Source organism: Stegodyphus dumicola, chromosome 2, assembly GCF_044657685.1.
Source record: "Stegodyphus dumicola isolate Sdum_Otavi_A_Nest chromosome 2, ASM4465768v1".
Lineage (NCBI taxonomy): Eukaryota > Metazoa > Arthropoda > Arachnida > Araneae > Eresidae > Stegodyphus > Stegodyphus dumicola.
This window is the reverse complement of record NC_140769.1, coordinates 38,218,321-38,237,802: the sequence shown is the minus strand read 5'-3', so window position 1 is coordinate 38,237,802 and position 19,482 is coordinate 38,218,321.

The window sequence follows — 19,482 nt, the reverse complement described above, 5'->3', positions numbered from 1 at the left end:
TTCTTTGGCTTAGTATTTGAGGTGATTTTAAATTTTTGTGCTACGGAGCGGAAGTGGGTTCTAAAGTTAAGTTTTTGATCTAGGGTAACTCCAAGGTATATTATATCCAAGGCATCCAGATATTTCACGTTTCCCTTACGGAAAATTATTGCCTTGGTTTTATCAGTGTTAATTTTAATCCTCCAAAGGGTAAGCCCTTTTTCCAGTTTTATGAGATAGTTTTGGAGTTGGTTTCTAACGACGATTGCTGTGCAGGCTTTAGTAACTATGGCGGTGTCATCGGCAAAGAGTGTATAAGATGAACAGAAAAGTCTTTAGAGATGTCTTGCGTATATATATATATTAAAAAGTTACAGCGAAAGTGCCGACCCCTGTGGGACATCAGATTTGTTTACTCTGGTAGTTGAGATTCTGAATGTTCTGTTGCTGAGAAAAGAGGCTATTAAGCGAATAAAATGATCTGGAAAATTGAGAGTGATTAATTTGTAAATAAGGCCGCGATGCCATAGCCTGTCAAAAGCTTTCGCGATATCGAGGAATATGGCACCGGTAGGAAGCTTGCAGCTGTAGCCTTCAATGATAATGTTGATAACTTCCGAGAATGGTAGAATTAAGGAGATGAATCAGTTCTTGTGGGCTGGGATTATTATTTGGAGGGATGTACAGTCGGTCACAAAAGTATTCGAACACCGGTACCCTATCAGAAAATGACAAGATGGCGTTTTTTTCCCCTCTTTCTCTCTGTGTGTCGTGTTATTCCATCCTAGGTTTTCTTCTCCCCCCATCTTGGAAAAAACTGGAAAAAAATTGGTTACGATCTCTTTTTGAATGGGGAGATGCCATTTTGAGAAAACGCTGACGACCCTATCTTGGAGAATGAACATGACCGCTCTACACACCCTTTCACTCTCTCTCTCTCTCTCTTTCTCTCTGAATTGGGAAGCCATTTTGGGAAAAAAGCAGACGACCCTATCTTGGAGAATGGAAATGAATGCCTCTCCCTCTCTCTTTGAAATGGAAAGCCATTTTGGGACCCTCTATTCTTGGGGAGGGAGAAAACTGAAGTCTGCACTTCGCTGTCTCTGAAAAGCGGACCCTCTTCTTCTGATCTTGAAGAACTGGAAATGAACGCTCTACACGATCTCTCTTTGAATTCAGAAGGTATTTTGGGACCTTCTAATGTTGGAAAACTGAAATGAACGCTCTACGCATTCTCTCTCTCTCTCTCTCTCTTTGAGATGAGTAACCATTTTGGAGGATTCTCCACCACCATCCTAACCTTGGAAAACTGAAATGAACGCTCTACACCTTCCTCTCTCTCTCTCTCTCTTTCTCTGAAATGGGTAGTCATTTGAAAACTCCCTAACTTTGGAAAAAAACAGAAATGAACGCTCTACACCATCTCTCTTTGAAAATGGGGGGTGTCATTTTGAGACCTCCCTCCCCTAAACTTGGAAAAAAAACTGAAATGAACGCTCTACACTTTCTCTCTTTGGACATGGGTAGCCCTTTGGGGACCCTCTCCTCTTGGTAGGAAAAAAAAGAACTGAAGTGAAGGCTCTACACAATCTCTCTTGGAATGGGATCCATATTTCGGGAAACGTGGATCACCTCATGCTGGAAAACTAAAGTGAACCACCAAGATTGGACTCTATATAATATTTTTTTTAATTGACATCATGACCCTCCTCCAATTTGTTATTAAAAAAGTTTTTTTTTTGTTTTGGTTTTTATCCCATTTCCGATGTGATTTCAGAAATGCAATTCCATAACAGTTCAATTTCATTCGAGGTTAAATGATCTAAACAGTCTTTGACCCACCCATCCGTATGATTATTTTCTTCTCCTTCCTGTTGCACCAAAATTTGTAAGTCCATATAATCATTCCATACGGGAAGGGCTGGATCCTCACAAGGCTGTCTTGAAACACTTTGAGTCTCTTTGGGATGAGTGGAGGGATCTAGGATGTCTGGACCCGGCTGCGATTCTACCTCCATGATTTCTGGACCCGTTGGAACTTGTTTACCCGGCTGAAATTCTACCTCTACGATTTCTGGACCCGTTGGAACTTGTGAACCCGGCTGTGATTCTGCCTCCATGATTTCTGGACCTGTTGGAACTTGTGGACCCGGCTGACATTCTACCTCTACGATGTCGGGACTTTTTGAAGCTTGTGGACCCGTCTGACATTCTACCTCTACGATGTCGGGACAGGTTGGAGGAGAAGAAGAAGAAGAAGAGGATACTAGAAGAGTTTCTGTCTGTGAGGAGTCCAAAAGAGGTTGCCTGTTTGAACAAGTCGGGGAAGAAGAAGAAGAAGAAGCTTCTGGATTCTGAAGCGGATCTTGCACGCCAGGTAGGTTCCGGTAAGTCGACCGTTTTTTAAGAGGTAATTTTTTTTCTTCCTCCTGATCTTCAATTGTGATGACTTCAATTTCATTCCGTTGCCGGGTCGATTTTGTTTCGGGCCATGACGACGGTTTGGTCCAGCTCCTCTTATCATCTAAGGAAGGGATGGGTAAAGGTGGCGGAGGGTTCTCTTCTTCTTTTTCTTGAAACATCATCGGCGATTGGAAAGAAATCTCCTCTTTCAATTGTTTCCAAAGCGAGTACGAGCACCGATCGACGAGAAAGAGACTCTTCTGGGTTGTGACGATGAGATATTGCGTTTTCGGGGGAACGACATAGTTTTGAAAAGGTCTTAGAATATATTTCTTATATTTCATCCTGTCGCTGACTTTAAAACTTCTTTCCTTCAGATTGGGGGACGATGATTCATAATAGGCGAGAGGAGCGGCTGTGGTTTGAACAATACGAACTTCGTCCTCAGCCGTCGTTCTCACTCCAAACGTAAAATATCGTTTCGTGAGAAAAATATTCCTCCACCGAAAACTCGTGCGCGGATCCGTATATCGCCGGTCTGTTTGAATGGGCCGTCTCAAAGCTCGATCCATCCGATACCAAGAGAAGGGAGATTCCTCTTTCGTTTGTTGCGATTCGAATAAATTTCTGTATATATTCTGAACGAGCAGGTTGGAGGATTCGACATCTTGGTTGAAAGAAACGATCGCTTGATGAGGTGGTAAATGCGGAATAAATGTCGCACAATGACACGCCAAAAAATTTTCAAGTTGGAGATTTGCTTTAGCGTCTTCAAATCCTCCCCGTTCGAAATCCGTTGAGTTGGAAAAACGTCTAATAGCGACATGATTCCCAATGGAAAAGAAATTATCTCGCCCAGTACTCTCGCCTATTTATATATCTATATAGACACACACAGACACACATAGAGGCTCTATGACGGCCGTTTTATTTGTTTTTTTTTTGTTTCTCTCTCTTCTTTCCAAGAAATCTTATCTCCATGACCTCTTTTTCTTTTCTTAAAAGATGAATGTGTGTGGGAATGAGGAAGTGAAAGTAATAATTTAATAAACAAAAAATTATCCAACCATGACCTTCTTTTTTTTTTCAAAGTCACCCTTTCCAATCCAAGGACGTCCAGAGATAGAGGAAGCAGGGAGAGAGGAGGAGGAGGGAAGGGAAGGTCACACTCTCTTTCTCTTTATAAATAAAAGGGGAGAGCCCCAAAGTCGTATTTTTGTCCAAGTGGATCATGAGGAGGTATCCCCGGCTCACTACGTGTATTCCTTTCAAATATTAATATGTTGATCTTTCCTTTTATATCATCCAAGGAGTCGTTTACTTGAAAGCCTCCGATTTTTCAAAATGTGCGGGTTATCATACCGTGGGGAGTTATCAAAAGATGCGGGACGAATTTTTATCCGACGAAAACGTGTTGATGGCTCGTGACATTCCACCTTTGGATGCACAAATTTTGTTAATGAAACGAGCCAAATATTTTTACACGTCCCACTTTCTAACCGTCTCGCAAATGAATAGGATTATGGATCGTCTTGAGAAGACAAAAGGGATTCTCGTTCATTTTAGTGAATGGTTGCACAAATGTTTGCACGAACCTCTCTCGATCGAGAAGACTGGGAAGAATACCTATTATATTCTTCTCGAGGACTCTCCTCCTTCGTCTCATCTTAAAGAGGCCACGACTTTTGAAAAAATCCTCGAACAAGAAAAAATAGAATGGTGGAACAACTACCCCATCCCTCTCCCCGAGCATCAAGAGGAGCCTGTTCAGAAGAAAAAGAAAAAACCTTTCCAAAAGCCTATCCTCATCCTCCTCGATAATGATGGGGATGAGGAGAAGCCTGTTCAGATTCCTCTCAGTTTGTCAAAACCCGTCGAGAATGAAAAACCTCTCCCTTTTTCAAGACCCCTTGAGGAAGAGAGACCCCTCGAGAAGGAGAGATCTCTCCCATTGTCAAACCTCCTCGAAGATGAAAAACCTCTCCCTTTCTCAAGACCCCTCGAGAAGGAGGGACCTCTTCCTTTATCAAAACCCCTCGAAGATGAAAAACCTCTCCATTTATCAAGACCCCTCGAAAATGAGGGACCTCTCGATTTGTCAAAACCCCTCGAGGATAAGGGAACCAAAACTTCTCTCTCTTTCGAAGAGGAGGGACCTCTTAATTTGTCAAGACCCCTCGAGAATAAGGGAACCAAAACTTCTCTCTCTTTCGAAGAGGAGGGACCTCTCAATTTGTCAAGACCCCTCGAGAATAAGAGAACCAAAACTTCTCTCTCTTTCGAAGAGGAGGTACCTCTCAATTTGTCAAGACCCCTCAAGAATAAGGGAACCGAAAATCCTCTCCCTTTCTCAAGACTTCTCGAGGAGGAGGAGGAGGAGGAGGAGAGACCGCTCCATGTCTCAAGACAGGACCACCCTCTATCTCTTGAGGATCCGAGGGAAACGATTCCTATTGAAAAACCATCTATCGACGATCCCCAGAAAAGGTCTTCGGAGGAGATTAGATTTCCATGTAGAAAACGAATCTGCCACAATCATCATCATCATCATAATAATAATAATAATAATATACGCCCTTCTCAACAACAGAATCCTACAACATTTGCAGATAAATGCATTCAAACCAATCCTTTATAGTAACCCTTTTGATTGGAGAACCCGTGCATTAGCCTCGAAAAAAAAATGAGATTGTAGACTGTTTCTATGACCAGAATGTTAAGCCAATAGATAGGTCTAGCTCAGAATTTTTCTTTTTAAAAGAAAATAAATAAATAATCCAAAGACTATTCGTAAATATAAAAGGTAAAGTCTCCAGTCGGCTGGAAAAAAATTTTCAGAGCTGAGAAAAATTCTCCATCTCAAAAAAAAAAAACTTTTTGTTAATTTTTATCATGTCTTAAGACATGATAAAAATTAACGAACCCCTTCCCTTTTCGTCTGGGAATGTTGTCTCACTCTTTTGAAAAACAAATCGTGATTCATTCATGGAATGATTGCCATTAGAGAAAGGATGAGTCATGGTCTATTTTTAGAAAGGGTGAGACATCCTTCCCAGACAAAAACTTTTGGTTAATTTTTATCATGTCTAAAGACATGATAAAAATTAACCAAAAGTTTTTTTTTTTTTTTTTTTTTTTCATTACTGAATATTATCTCAGCTCTGAGAAATTTTTTTTCTCCCAGCCGATTCGAGACTTTACCATTTTATTAAGAATGATTTCTTCCTGATCTATTATTTCAAAATTCCAAGTTTCGCTTCAGAACCATCTATGCTGTTGAAGAAGTAACGAAGAAGTATATATGTATTTTTTTTAATGAGTTCTTTCAAGATTGAATTGTGCAGGATCGACCTTGCGAATTTCTTCTCTGTGTCTTTAAATAATAATGATACCGAACTGCTTTTTGTAGAGCGCAATGGAAAAAACCTTTTGTATGGTTAGGACAATTCATGTGTTCGATCCCATTGTATTTGAGAATCTCTTGCGTCGATCCCGAAATGCAATAAATGGATCTTTGCAACCATTTCTCTAAAAACTGCCGTTTCATTTCTCCTCGCACCCAAATCATGGAAAAAGGTTCCGTCAACATCGTTGACACCCATGGAAAATAACTGTACGGAATTTCTCCTTCGTTTCACGACAAGCCGTGATAATGATCACTCGCCCACACAGCGGTTCGTTTTTCTTTCTCGGTGAGCATTTGCCATGGAAACGGGGGTTTAAAAACAAATACCCCTCGAGAAGTACCATCCAATGTGACGTAAGCCAATTCTTTCACAATAAAGGCTCCTTGAGAATCGTAGAAACCTTCAAAGTCGAGCACGAGTTCCATGTTTTTTATATCTTTTTCTTTCCAAGGTGACCTTTATTATTATTATGATGATGGATGTGTATTGAGATACGCACGATATTATTCAAAAAACAAATATATATATACGAATGTGACCTTTCCCAGAATTCATACGACCTGTCACGTGCAACCTTCTCTCTCTCTCTGTCTCTATAAAAGAGGAGACGGCGAGAGAACGCTATCCATTTTTTCCTTCAGCACACACAGCGAGAGAGAGAGAGAATTTTGTTTTCTTTTTTTCCTCAATTGAAGAAGATGGACATTTTGAGTGCCAAACCTCTCAAAGATTCCTACATTGTTCTGGACATGGAATACTTTCATTGTTATGATCCAAAGACGGGAGATATATGTTTCATCTTGAATGAACTGGGCTACATCACTTGCGATTTAACCTTATGCGGATCCATGATTTTTCTCCCTCCTGTCCATTACGATGACTTATCGTCCCGCAATCAAGCTGTGGTCAACCAGACTACAAATAACCGACACGGCCTGCAATGGACCGAGGGTCGTCTTTCCTACGAGCATCTTCCTACGATCCTGAAAATACTGACCGAAAATGTGGAGGTGATCTACGTCAATGGATACGATAAAGCCGAATTTTTCAGCAAGCTCTGCCAGCGATCCGTTTATGAGTTTTACATCCCAGGGAAAACCGAGTGGCGGAACAAGTCGAAATGCACGCGACACCAATATGTCCAAAAGATGATTCATTGTGCCGAGAACAAGGTGAGAAATTTTCGATACCATTTGACGGAGGGTAGTTACGTTTTCCGGAAATTACATTGTTACCCCTCCGAAAGCCAAGCTGTCGAAGACGAAGAGGAGGCGGAAGAATCTCCCCAGGAGAACTCGTGCGACGATGAGGAGGAGGTGGATGAACTTTCTAATAATAATAATAATAATAATAATAATAATAAATGTCTAAGTTGGGATGCTTTAGAGACCCAAGAATATTGGTCTCAACCGTTATCTCACCTAGACCTGAAAGAGGATCCTCAAGTGTACTCTTTGTGGTCCTCTTCTAAAATTTGGTCTTGGAGAGAACCCTTGAATGTTCATGAATGAAATGGTATGTAAATCCCTAGAGAAAAAAAATAAAAAAAAAGTTCCTTTTTTTTGTAATATGTTGATTTCTTTCCAATCCCATTTCTTTTCCATAACTGCACCCCCAATCGACGAGAAGAAGAAGAATTTTCCAAGTTACACAAGACGAATCTTCCAAGTTACACAAGACGAATCTTCCAAGTTACACAAGACGTAGAAAGATTTCACAAGGATTTATAAATTACACGCTCCCACATGATATATGTATAGAGAGAAAAAGACCCTCTGTTCTCTAGCCAATACGTCAAGACTTCCCTAAACTAAGAGAGATCATGAGTACCGAGGAAACCTTAGCAGAGCAAGTGGAAAGACTTTCAAAGAGATTAGAAGAGTTAAGACGGGATAGATTTACAGTTCCGCCGACTAAAGAGGAAACTATCATCGATTTCAACAAACCGCTGTACTTTCATCCTCTACCCCAAAGAATGAGACGAATGGACTCGCCGTTGAACAGTTCCAATGAGAAACAAAATGTCACTTATTTGAATAGCCAATTTCAACACATGAATATTTCATAAGTATTTTTTTGTTTTTTTTTCCCTAAAGCGTAGGGAGATCGGATCAGTAGTTTTTCCCTTTCCATCGTCGAAAAAGATTGGGAGGAAAAATCTTTCTCAGCTCTCTCAGAAAAATTTATCAGCCTTAAAAAAAAAAAAAAAAAAAAAACTTTTTGTTAATTTTTATCATGTATTAGACATGATAAAAATTAACTCTACCCCCCCTTTTTGTCTGGGAATGTTGTCTCACACTTTCTAAAAATAGACCATCACTCTTCCTTTCCTAAAGAATAGAATTCCAAGAATGGGATCTGGTCTATTTTTAGAAACGGTGAGACCCTATTCCCAGACAAAGGGCGGGTAGAGTTAATTTTTATCATGTCTAAAGTTCAGGGTCCATCCATTTTCTTATGTGAAACGGTGACCCTGACGAGATCGAGATAAACAAGTCCTGTGAGTTGTTTTGTAATCTTGACGCGATCAAAAAAGACTTTTAATTTTTTTTATTTTTTTTTGAAATAGGCAGGGGGTGGGGAGAGAAAATGTTCTCACGACCCTCAGATATCTTTTCATAAATATATTTTTTATCAAAGTGTTTCTTTCATTCCGATCCTTTTAAGAGGTTGGAATGACCCTGACATTTAGATGGCGTCGCGATCCCGACAGATGTCGCGCGAGTATAAAAGTGTGTATCCTCCGCAAGATTTCTTCAGAGAACAGAAGAAGACGTGAACTGAGCTGGTAAGTCCCTTTGGTCCTATGAATATGGTTATCTATAAAATCGATTTGATTCTTAATTTTTTTTAATAATCATAACTTCATTTAAAAAGAACTCTCTTTTTAACCCTTTGAAAAGAAAAATGTCTCTTTCAAGACGACGACTCTAAAACGTTTTATTGTTTTTTTTTTCTTCCCTTTCTAGATCTTCCCTGTTATACATATATACCTTTTCGATTCTTTTTTTGCTCCTGTTTGTGGGAGACATCACCGTATTCATCGCCATGGCGTGTTCAGAAAACTTTATCGTGCTCGATCTAGAGGTTTTCCAGTCCTACAACCACAAGAATGGTGAATTTACCTACGTTTTAAAAGAATTGGGCTATGCGACAAAAGATTTTTTGACCGTGGGATCGTTGACGTTTGCTCCTCCTCACCCCTTCCACCAACTGAGTGAAAAAAACCAAAAGACGAATGCCTGGCTGACGAGAAACCGGCACGGACTTCGTTGGAACGACGGTCATATTCCCTACAACCATTTAGGACGCATTCTCCAATCGCTCACTCACAGCTTTTCCACGATTTATGTGGTGGGATGCCAGAAAGCTAAATTCTTTGCTAAAGCCTTGGGTTATCAAAAACCCGTGACGGAAATTTATGTGCCAGATGGAATCATTTGGAAGTATCGGGAAAAATGTGCCCGACATCATCAAAGGAGGAAATATTTCCATTGTGCCGAAAACAAAGTGCGCAACTATCGACGGCATATTACGGAAGGAGATTTTCATATCAATCACGTCTATCCAGTCGGAACGGAGAAAGAGGAGAGGATCCAGGAGGAAGCAGACAATCCTCTGCAAGCTTTTGATAAGGCCTACGATCAGTTAGAGAAGGATCCGTCCCCGAAAGCGTACGATAACCTCATCCAGAAATGGGATAATCTGTCCTGTTTCCAAGTGATGGAACATCCGGATGAGCATACGCCTTTCCACTTGATGGGCTCTTCTACTTCTTCTTTGTCGTCAACTTCCTCCAATAACTCGAGGAAGACGGAGGGTTGGGGAGATATACCTGAAAATATTCCCCATTACGATCCAGCAGCCTGTTGGGACGAACCTTCCAAAGAATCTCGTGAGACCCCCAAAATATCTTCAGAGGATCCAAAGACAAAATCCACTGAGTGTTGGGACGATGAACGGACGACTCATGCTCTAAAATCCACTAAGACTATGTCCACTGAGTGTTGGGACAATGAACAGACGACTCATGCTCTAAAATCCACTAAGACTATGTCCACTGAGTGTTGGGACAATGAACAGACGACTCATGCTCCAAAATCTACTGAGACTATGTCCACTGAATGTTGGGACAATGAACGGACGACCCATGCTCCAAAATCGACTGAGACTATGTCCACTGAGTGTTGGGACGATGAAACCGAAAAGACGACAGAGAATTGGGATGACCGTTCTCAAATGTATTTGAATTGATATATACATAAACTCAGGAGAGAAAACAAAGAAAAGATTTTTAGAAATAAGTAGGGAAAGGTTCTCCGCTTTCCCTATATTTATGGAAATGGACTAAGAAGAGAGAGAGAGAGAGAGAGACGAATCAGGAGACCAAAAAAAAAATGGGTCTTGGAAGGAATGAGTGCAAATGTATTCGATTCCTTCCGAGACCCATTTTTTTGGGTCCCTCTCTCATCCAATCTTGGAAAAGAACTTTGTCCTATTTTTCTAGGTCCATTCAAAAAGAAATGAATCTATCCATAAATTTTCTTAAAAGAAAAAAAAACAAAAAGATCCTTTACCTCTTGACGGTCCAAAGTCGAGAATCTTGGAAAAAGTCATCCACTCTCCATCCAGTCAAGCTTCTCTGTAGAAAATCTAGTAGGTGCATCTGCATTCTTGAACACCCGGCAGTTATTATTGGACGCGAAACGTCAAATGCTGAAATAGTTAACAGTGATCCCATTCTTAAAGAAACGGGGATGTTTTATTCATCCAGTCGAGTGCGGAAAAATTTCTGAGAGCCGGAGAAAAATTTCTCTAGCTGAAAAAAAAAAAAAAAAAAAAAATACCCCCTTTTTAGTCTGAAAATTGATGTCTTCAATTTTTGAAAAATTGAAGACATCAATTTTCAAATTTTCAGACTAAAAAGGGGGGTAATTTATTTTTCAGAAACTTTTCCCAGCCGACTCGATGTGAATAAAACTTTACTTTTTTTTTAAGAATGTTATTTAATGGATCGATTTCAACCTATCGAGTTTCGCTTGAGTTCCGGCCGTGCTGTGGGCCCACCTGGATACAAGTTTTCCCTTTTGGCATAGAATAAAACTTTACTGTTTTTTAAGAATGTTATTTAATGGATCGATTTCAACCTATCGAGTTTCGCTTGAGTTCCGGCCGTGCTGTGGGCCCACCTGGATACAAGTTTTGCCCTTTTGGAATAGAATTTCCGTCAAGGTAGGCTACTTTTCCTCTTTTTTCATTTTTCATGTCATTTCATTTGTATTACAATATACTAAAAACGGGCGTTCGAACTGATTTCTAGGCTATTTCTATACAAATGGAGCTCGATCCAAGAAAGAAATGATGTCTTTTTTTTTATTTTGTGGACTGCCAATTTGTATTGGAATATACTGAAAACGGGTGTTTGAGTCGGTTTTCAGTATATTTCAATACAAATAGAGCTCGATCCAAGAAAGAAATGATGTCTTTTTTTTATTTTGTGGACTGCCAATTTGTATTGGAATATACTGAAAACGGGTGTTTGAGTCGGTTTTCAGTATATTTCAATACAAATAGAGCTCGATCCAAGAAAGAAATGATGTCTTTTTTTTTATTTTGTGGACTGCCAATTTGTATTGGAATATACTGAAAACGGGTGTTTGAGTCGGTTTTCAGTATATTCCAATACAAGTGGAGCTCGATCTAAGAAAAAAATTATGTCTTTTTTTTTATTTTGTGGACTGCCAATTTTGTATTGGAATATACTGAAAACGGGTGTTCACGTTGGTTTTCAGTATATTACAATACAAGTGGAGCTCGATCCAAGAAATAAATGATGTCTTTTTTTATGTTGTGGACAGCCAATATTGTATTGGAATATACTGAAAACGGGCGTTCACGTCGGTTTTCAGTATATTTCAATACAAATGGAGCTCGATCCAAGAAAGAAATGATGTCTTTTTTTATTTTGCGGACAGCCAATTTTGTATTGGAATATACTGAAAACGGGCGTTCACGTTGGTTTTCAGTATATTTCAATACAAATGGAGCTCCATCCAAGAAAAAAATGATGTCTTTTTTTTATGTTGCGGACAGCCAATTTTGTATTGGAATATACTGAAAACGGGCGTTCACGTCGGTTTTCAGTATATTTCAATACAAATGGAGCTCCATCCAAGAAAGAAATGATGTCTTTTTTTATTTTGTGGACTGCCCTATTTGTATTGGAATATACTGAAAACGGGCGTTCACGTCGGTTTTCAGTATACTTCAATACAAATGGAGCTCGATCCAAGGAAAAAATGATGTCTTTTTTTTATTTTGTGGATTGCCAATTTTGTATTGGAATATACTGAAAACGGGTGTTCACATCGGTTTTCAGTATATTCCAACACAAATGGAGCTCGATCCAAGAAAAAAATGATGTCTTTTTTTTATTTTGTGGATTGCCAATTTTGTATTGGAATATACTGAAAACGGGCGTTCACATCGGTTTTCAGTATATTCCAATTCAAATGGAGCTCGATCCAAGAAAAAAATGATGTCTTTTTTTTATTTTGTGGACTGCCAATTTTGTTTTGGAATATACTGAAAACGGCCGTTCACGTCGGTTTTCAGTATATTCCAATACAAATTGAGCTCTATCCAAGAAAAAAATGATGTCTTTTTTATGTTGTGGACAATCAATTTTGTATTGGAATATACTGAAAACGGGCGTTCGAGTCCTTTTTCCGACTATTTCTACACACATTCCACTATATTAAAATGACGTTATGGTTGAGTCCAAACAGAGTCGTCCCCGGACAAAGTCGTCCCCTCTTTTCTTTGAATTCCATTCTTTAAAAGGATGAGTCATGGTCTATTTTTAGGAAGTGGGAGACAACATTCCCAGACAAAAGGGGGGGGGGTGAGTTAATTTTTATCATGTCTAGAAGACATGATAAAAATTAACAAAAAGTTTTTTTTTTTTTTAACATCTCAGAATTTTTTTCTGAGCTCTGAGAAATTTTTCCTAGCCGATCCCATTTCGTTTTTCGACTTTCACTTTCAACTCTTCACTTTTCCTATCCACTGTCGTTGGAATTGTGTTCACTGGAGGCTATTTCTTTTTTTTGCAATCTCGCTTTTAGTTTTCTCTGAGATTCTTTAGAAATGGCTATACAAATTTCACCATCTATATAGAAATGATGTCCAAACAAAGTCGTCCCCGGACCATCTTGATGACCGAATATGTATAGAAATAGTCTGAAAATGGGCTTGAGGGCCGGTTTCTGGACGATTCCTCTACAAATTCGGCCGCATCCAGAAAAACAAAAATACATAGTTTCTTTTTGGGTGGACAGGAGATGATAAATTTCTTTTCTCTCTCTCTCTCTCCCAATATTGGAGGAGAGAGTGGCCCAAAAAAATGGGTCTCGGAAGGAATCGAATGCATTTTGAAATGCACTCATTCCTTCCAAGACCCATTTTTTTGGTCTCCTGATTCAACTCTCCAGTCTATGGTATAGGGAAAGCGGAGAACGTTTCCCCTTCTTTAAGCGACTGGAGACCATATCGCATCACCATCATCATCATCATCATCACCACCATCATCCTCTTTCTGATACTTTTCAACGAAGGCTTGATGTCTCTGGATGATTTTGGGGAGATGATGGATCCCGAATTGAGTGATGAAAAAGAGAGGACTCTTTTTCCTTTCTTGTTCGTCTTGCACAGTCTCTCGGAGGGTGATATACGTTTCCCCGTCCTCCTCAATTTTCGTCAGAGGTCTCATGAATATTTTACACATCCAAGGGAAGAGCGACTTGTTATGCAGGGATTTCGAAGCGACGAAGGCCGCTTCATTCGAAGTGAGGACAATCTGGTTCGGTTGACCCCATTCTTTGGAGTAGTTGTCCAAATCGCCTAGTCGAAGAAAATGGTGTCGATTAGGAAAAAAGACTTGGAGAACACTCGTCGTATGCGAGACGTTCGTAGGTAAGAGAGTCAAGATATCTTTGGCATTCCAGTACAGGAATCCTAGATCCACATACGCGTGCACGTAATAGTTATCGTTATATTCCAGTTTGAGCAGCATGGCTTTTGTGTTTTTTTTTTCCGTTCTCAAGGCGAAACACTCGTCTGATATGAACAAGAGCTCGCTGGCGATCCGTTTATATAGACTCCTCAGAGAGAGAGAGAGAGGGAGAGGGGAGGAGGAACAAGGTTGATGAATTCTAAAATAAAAAAAAATGATAAAACATGAGTGTTTGTGAAGGTCATAGAGAGATGATTATAAAGTTGTTTTATTTTTTATTTTCTCAAAAGAAAAAACCAAAAGGGTCCCATTCCATACGACATGGCCTTTGAGAAGGTGACGGGGTCATGTGTCTACAAAGTTGATAAACTTTAGAATAAAAAAAAGCTTTCATCACGTAGCTCTCGAGAAGAAAATGACAGGGTCTCTAGGAGGTCATAGGTAGTATACAAAGGATGGTTGTTTTTTTTTCTTTCGTTCCTCTCAATCCCATGACCTTTGAAAAGGTGACGGGGTGTCCTTTAGGAAAAAAATAGAAGGTCATAGAGAGAGAGGTAGACAAAGTTGATTTTTTTTTCTAGAAGTCAACCGTCACGTCGCCCATCACGTGGTCTTCTCGTATATATAGAGAGGCGAGTGGAAGATAGACTCTATTTCCCAGAGAGAGAGACTGCTGTGCGTATCCATATTTCTACTCAAGATGATGATCCGCGTCTTATATAATGAGTTTGTGAGCATTCGCTGTTATGTGGATGACGGAAGATTGTTTTGGAACGCTACGGACAATTTGCCTCTGATTCATACTTCCAGTAAAAGAACCTGGGACATTCTCTCCGTGTTTTTCGACGAACACCACGTCTTCAGGAAAATAAAAGATCTTGAGAGTCTCGGCAGTTCTCAAGAGGGATATGTCCTCTCCAGCGAAGAAATGTTACATCTGGCCGAAAATAATCCTAAAAATAATCAGCTTCTGGCCTGGGTGTATAGCATTTTAACTCAGCCGCTTGTTCGAGTTGTACCCAATCAACCCGTTTACCGACTGCTCTATCCGGGGGAGAGATTTCCCTTCATCACCCTCTTTAATCTGGGAGTGCGCTACATACCGCCTCATCCAGGCATGACGGATTCTTCTACTTACCCTAAACAATATGCCAGCGCTTATTGCCAGACAGACCCCCGTCAAGAAAAAGTCGTCGAGACTCAAACGGATCCTCCGGTGGTCTCTTTAAATGTCACTAAAGTTATCACCTTCTAAAAAAAACCACCACCACCACCCAAAAAAAAAAATTTGCTCCTCCTCCAAATTTTTTTTTATCTTCTCGAAAGAAAAAAAAAGAAACTTTTCCATCTAGCCTCTTTCTTTCAATCCCTCTTAAGAGAGAGAGGGAGGAGAAAAGAAAGAGAGTTCTGAGGAGGCAAAAGAAATGGGTCTGGAAGGAAACGGGTGCATTGCGAGAAAAAGTGGGTCCTTTTTTCTTTTCTCGAAATGCACTCTTTTCCTTCCAGACCCATTTTTTTTTATCACTTCTTCAAGCCAATCTTGGAAAGGTGGGGATACAATAAATTGTGTGTAAAGTCCATTTCGATCAAGACTGGATTTTGTTTTTGAAAAGAAAACATAATGTTATATATAGATAGCTAAATCTTTATCATGATATTCTTTAAGAATTTCTTAGCCATTTGTCAAAGAAGGGGACTATAATTGAAGAATTTATGAATTTGGGAACATGTCAGCCATGGCAAATCTAAAATCTTGGAAGTGGATACTGGAAAGCCCCGCTCTGATTATAATTCTGAGTTCTAGCATGGGACATATTTTAGATCAATAAGCTAAACTATTTTTCTAGTCTCATATTCTCTCGTGACTAGGGTTTCAGATTTGGGTAGAGAGAGACACTGTTCTGAACAGAAACGTGGAATGCTTTTATAGAAAAGTGAAGAGTTGAAAGTGAAAGTCGAAAAACGAAATGAGATCGGCTGTCAAAATATTTTCAGAGCTCAGAAAAAAATTCTGAGATGTAAAAAAAAAAAAAAAAAAACTTTTGTTAATTTTTATCATGTCTTCCAGACATGATAAAAATTAACTCACCCCCCTTTTTGTCTGGGAATGTTGTCTCCCACTTTCTAAAAATAGACCATGACTCATCCTTTTAAAGAATAGAATTCCAAGAAAAGCCTGGGTTCTGGTCTATTTTTAGAAACGGTGAGACAACATACCCGCACTCGACTGGATGAATAAAACATCCCCGTTTCTTTAAGAATGGGATCACTGTTAACTATTTCAGCATTTGACGTTTCGCGTCCAATAATAACTGCCGGGTGTTCAAGAATGCAGATGCACCTACTAGATTTTCTACAGAGAAGCTTGACTGGATGGAGAGTGGATGACTTTTTCCAAGATTCTCGACTTTGGACCGTCAAGAGGTAAAGGATCTTTTTGTTTTTTTTTCTTTTAAGAAAATTTATGGATAGATTCATTTCTTTTTGAATGGACCTAGAAAAATAGGACAAAGTTCTTTTCCAAGATTGGATGAGAGAGGGACCCAAAAAAATGGGTCTCGGAAGGAATCGAATGCATTTGCACTCATTCCTTCCAAGACCCATTTTTTTTGGTCTCCTGATTCGTCTCTCTCTCTCTCTCTCTTCTTAGTCCATTTCCATATATATAGGGAAAGCGGAGAACCTTTCCCTACTTATTTCTAAAAATCTTTTCTTTATTTTTTCTCCTGAGTTTATGTATATATCAATTCAAATACTTTTGAGAACGGTCATCCCGATTCTCTGTCGTCTTTTCGGTTTCATCGTCCCAACACTCAGTGGACATAGTCTCAGTCGATTTTGGAGCATGGGTCGTCCGTTCATTGTCCCAACATTCAGTGGACATTGTCTCAGTAGATTTTGGAGCATGAGTCGTCTGTTCATTGTTCCAACACTCAGTGGACATAGTCTTAGTGGATTTTAGAGTATGGGTCGTCTGTTCATTGTCCCAACACTCAGTGGACATAGTCTTAGTGGATTTTAGAGCATGAGTCGTCCGTTCATCGTCCCAACACTCAGTGGATTTTGTCTTTGGATCCTCTGAAGATATTTTGGGGGTCTCATGAGATTCTTTGGAAGGTTCGTCCCTACAGGCTGCTGGATCGTAATGGGGAATATTTTCAGGTATGTCTCCCCAACCCTCCGTCTTCTTCGAGTTATTGGAGGAAGTTGACGACAAAGAAGAAGTAGAAGAGCCCATCAAGTGGAAAGGCGTATGCTCATCCGGATGTTCCATCACTTGGAAACAGGGCAGATTATCCCATTTCTGGATGAGGTTATCGTACGCTTTCGGGGACGGATACTTCTCTAACTGATCGTAGGCCTTATCAAAAGCTTGCAGAGGATTGTCTGCTTCCTCCTGGATCCTCTCCTCTTTCTCCGTTCCGTCTGGATAGACGTGATTGATATGAAAATCTCCTTCCGTAATATGCCATCGATAGTTTCGCACTTTGTTTTCGGCACAATGGAAATATTTCCTCCTTTGATGATGTCGGGCACATTTTTCCCGATACTTCCAAATGATTCCATCTGGCACATAAATTTCCGTCACGGGTTTTTGATAATCCAAGGCTTTAGCAAAGAATTTAGCTTTCTGGCATCCCACCACATAAATCGTGGAAAAGCTGTGAGTGAGCGATTGGAGAATGCGTCCTAAATGGTTGTAGGGAATATGACCCTCGTTCCAACGAAGTCCGTGCCGGTTTCTCGTCAGCCAGGCATTCGTCTTTTGGTTTTTTTCACTCAGTTGGTGGAAGGGGTGAGGAGGAGCAAACGTCAACGATCCCACGGTCAAAAAATCTTTTGTCGCATAGCCCAATTCTTTTAAAACGTAGGTAAATTCACCCTTCTTGTGGTTGTAGGACTGGAAACCCTCTAGATCGAGCACGATAAAGTTTTCTGAACACGCCATGGCGATGAATACGGTGATGTCTCCCACAAACAGGAGCAAAAAAAGAATCGAAAAGGTATATATGTATAACAGGGAAGATCTAGAAAGGAAGAAGAAAAAAACAATAAAACGTTTTAGAGTCGTCGTCTTGAAAGAGACATTTTTCTTTTCAAAGGGTTAAGAAGAGAGTTCTTTTTAAATGAAGTTATGATTATTATGATTATTAAAAAAATTAAGAATCAAATCGATTTTATAGATAACCATATTCATAGGACCAAAGGGACTTACCAGCTCAGTTCACGTTTTCTTCTGTTCTCTGAAGAAATCTTGCGGAGGATACACACTTTTATACTCGCGCGACATCTGTCGGGATCGCGACCCCATCTAAATGTCAGGGTCATTCCAACCTCTTAAAAGGATCGGAATGAAAGAAACACTTTGATAAAAAATATATTTATGAAAAGATATCTGAGGGTCGTGAGAACATTTTCTCTCCCCACCCCCCGCCTATTTCAAAAAAAAAAAAAAATAAAAAAAATAAAAAGTCTTTTTTGGATCGTGTCAAGATTACAAAACAACTCACAGGACTTGTTTATCTCGATCTCGTCAGGGTCACCGTTTCACATAAGAAGATGGATGGACCCTGAACTTTAGACATGATAAAAATTAACTCTACCCGCCTTTTGTCTGGGAATAGGGTCTCACCGTTTCTAAAAATAGACCAGATCCCATTCTTGGAATTCTATTCTTTAGGAAAGGAAGAGTGATGGTCTATTTTTAGAAAGTGTGAGACAACATTCCCAGACAAAAAGGGGGGGTAGAGTTAATTTTTATCATGTCTAATACATGATAAAAATTAACAAAAAGTTTTTTTTTTTTTTTTTTTTTTTTTTTTTTTTTTTTTTAAGGCTGATAAATTTTTCTGAGAGAGCTGAGAAAGATTTTTCCTCCCAATCTTTTTCGACGATGAAAAGGGAAAAACTACTGATCCGATCTCCCTACGCTTTAGGGAAAAAAAACAAAAAAATACTTATGAAATATTCATGTGTTGAAATTGGCTATTCAAATAAGTGACATTTTGTTTCTCATTGGAACTGTTCAACGGCGAGTCCATTCGTCTCATTCTTTGGGGTAGAGGATGAAAGTACAGCGGTTTGTTGAAATCGATGATAGTTTCCTCTTTAGTCGGCGGAACTGTAAATCTATCCCGTCTTAACTCTTCTAATCTCTTTGAAAGTCTTTCCACTTGCTCTGCTAAGGTTTTCTCGGTACTCATGATCTCTCTTAGTTTAGGGAAGTCTTGACGTATTGGCTAGAGAACAGAGGGTCTTTTTCTCTCTATACATATATCATGTGGGAGCGTGTAATTTATAAATCCTTGTGAAATCTTTCTACGTCTTGTGTAACTTGGAAGATTCGTCTTGTGTAACTTGGAAAATTCTTCTTCTTCTCGTCGATTGGGGGTGGAGTTATGGAAAAGAAATGGGATTGGAAAGAAATCAACATATTACAAAAAAAAAGGAACTTTTTTTTTATTTTTTTCTCTAGGGATTTACATACCATTTCATTCATGAACATTCAAGGGTTCTCTCCAAGACCAAATTTTAGAAGAGGACCACAAAGAGTACACTTGAGGATCCTCTTTCAGGTCTAGGTGAGATAACGGTTGAGACCAATATTCTTGGGTCTCTAAAGCATCCCAACTTAGACATTTATTATTATTATTATTATTATTATTATTATTAGAAAGT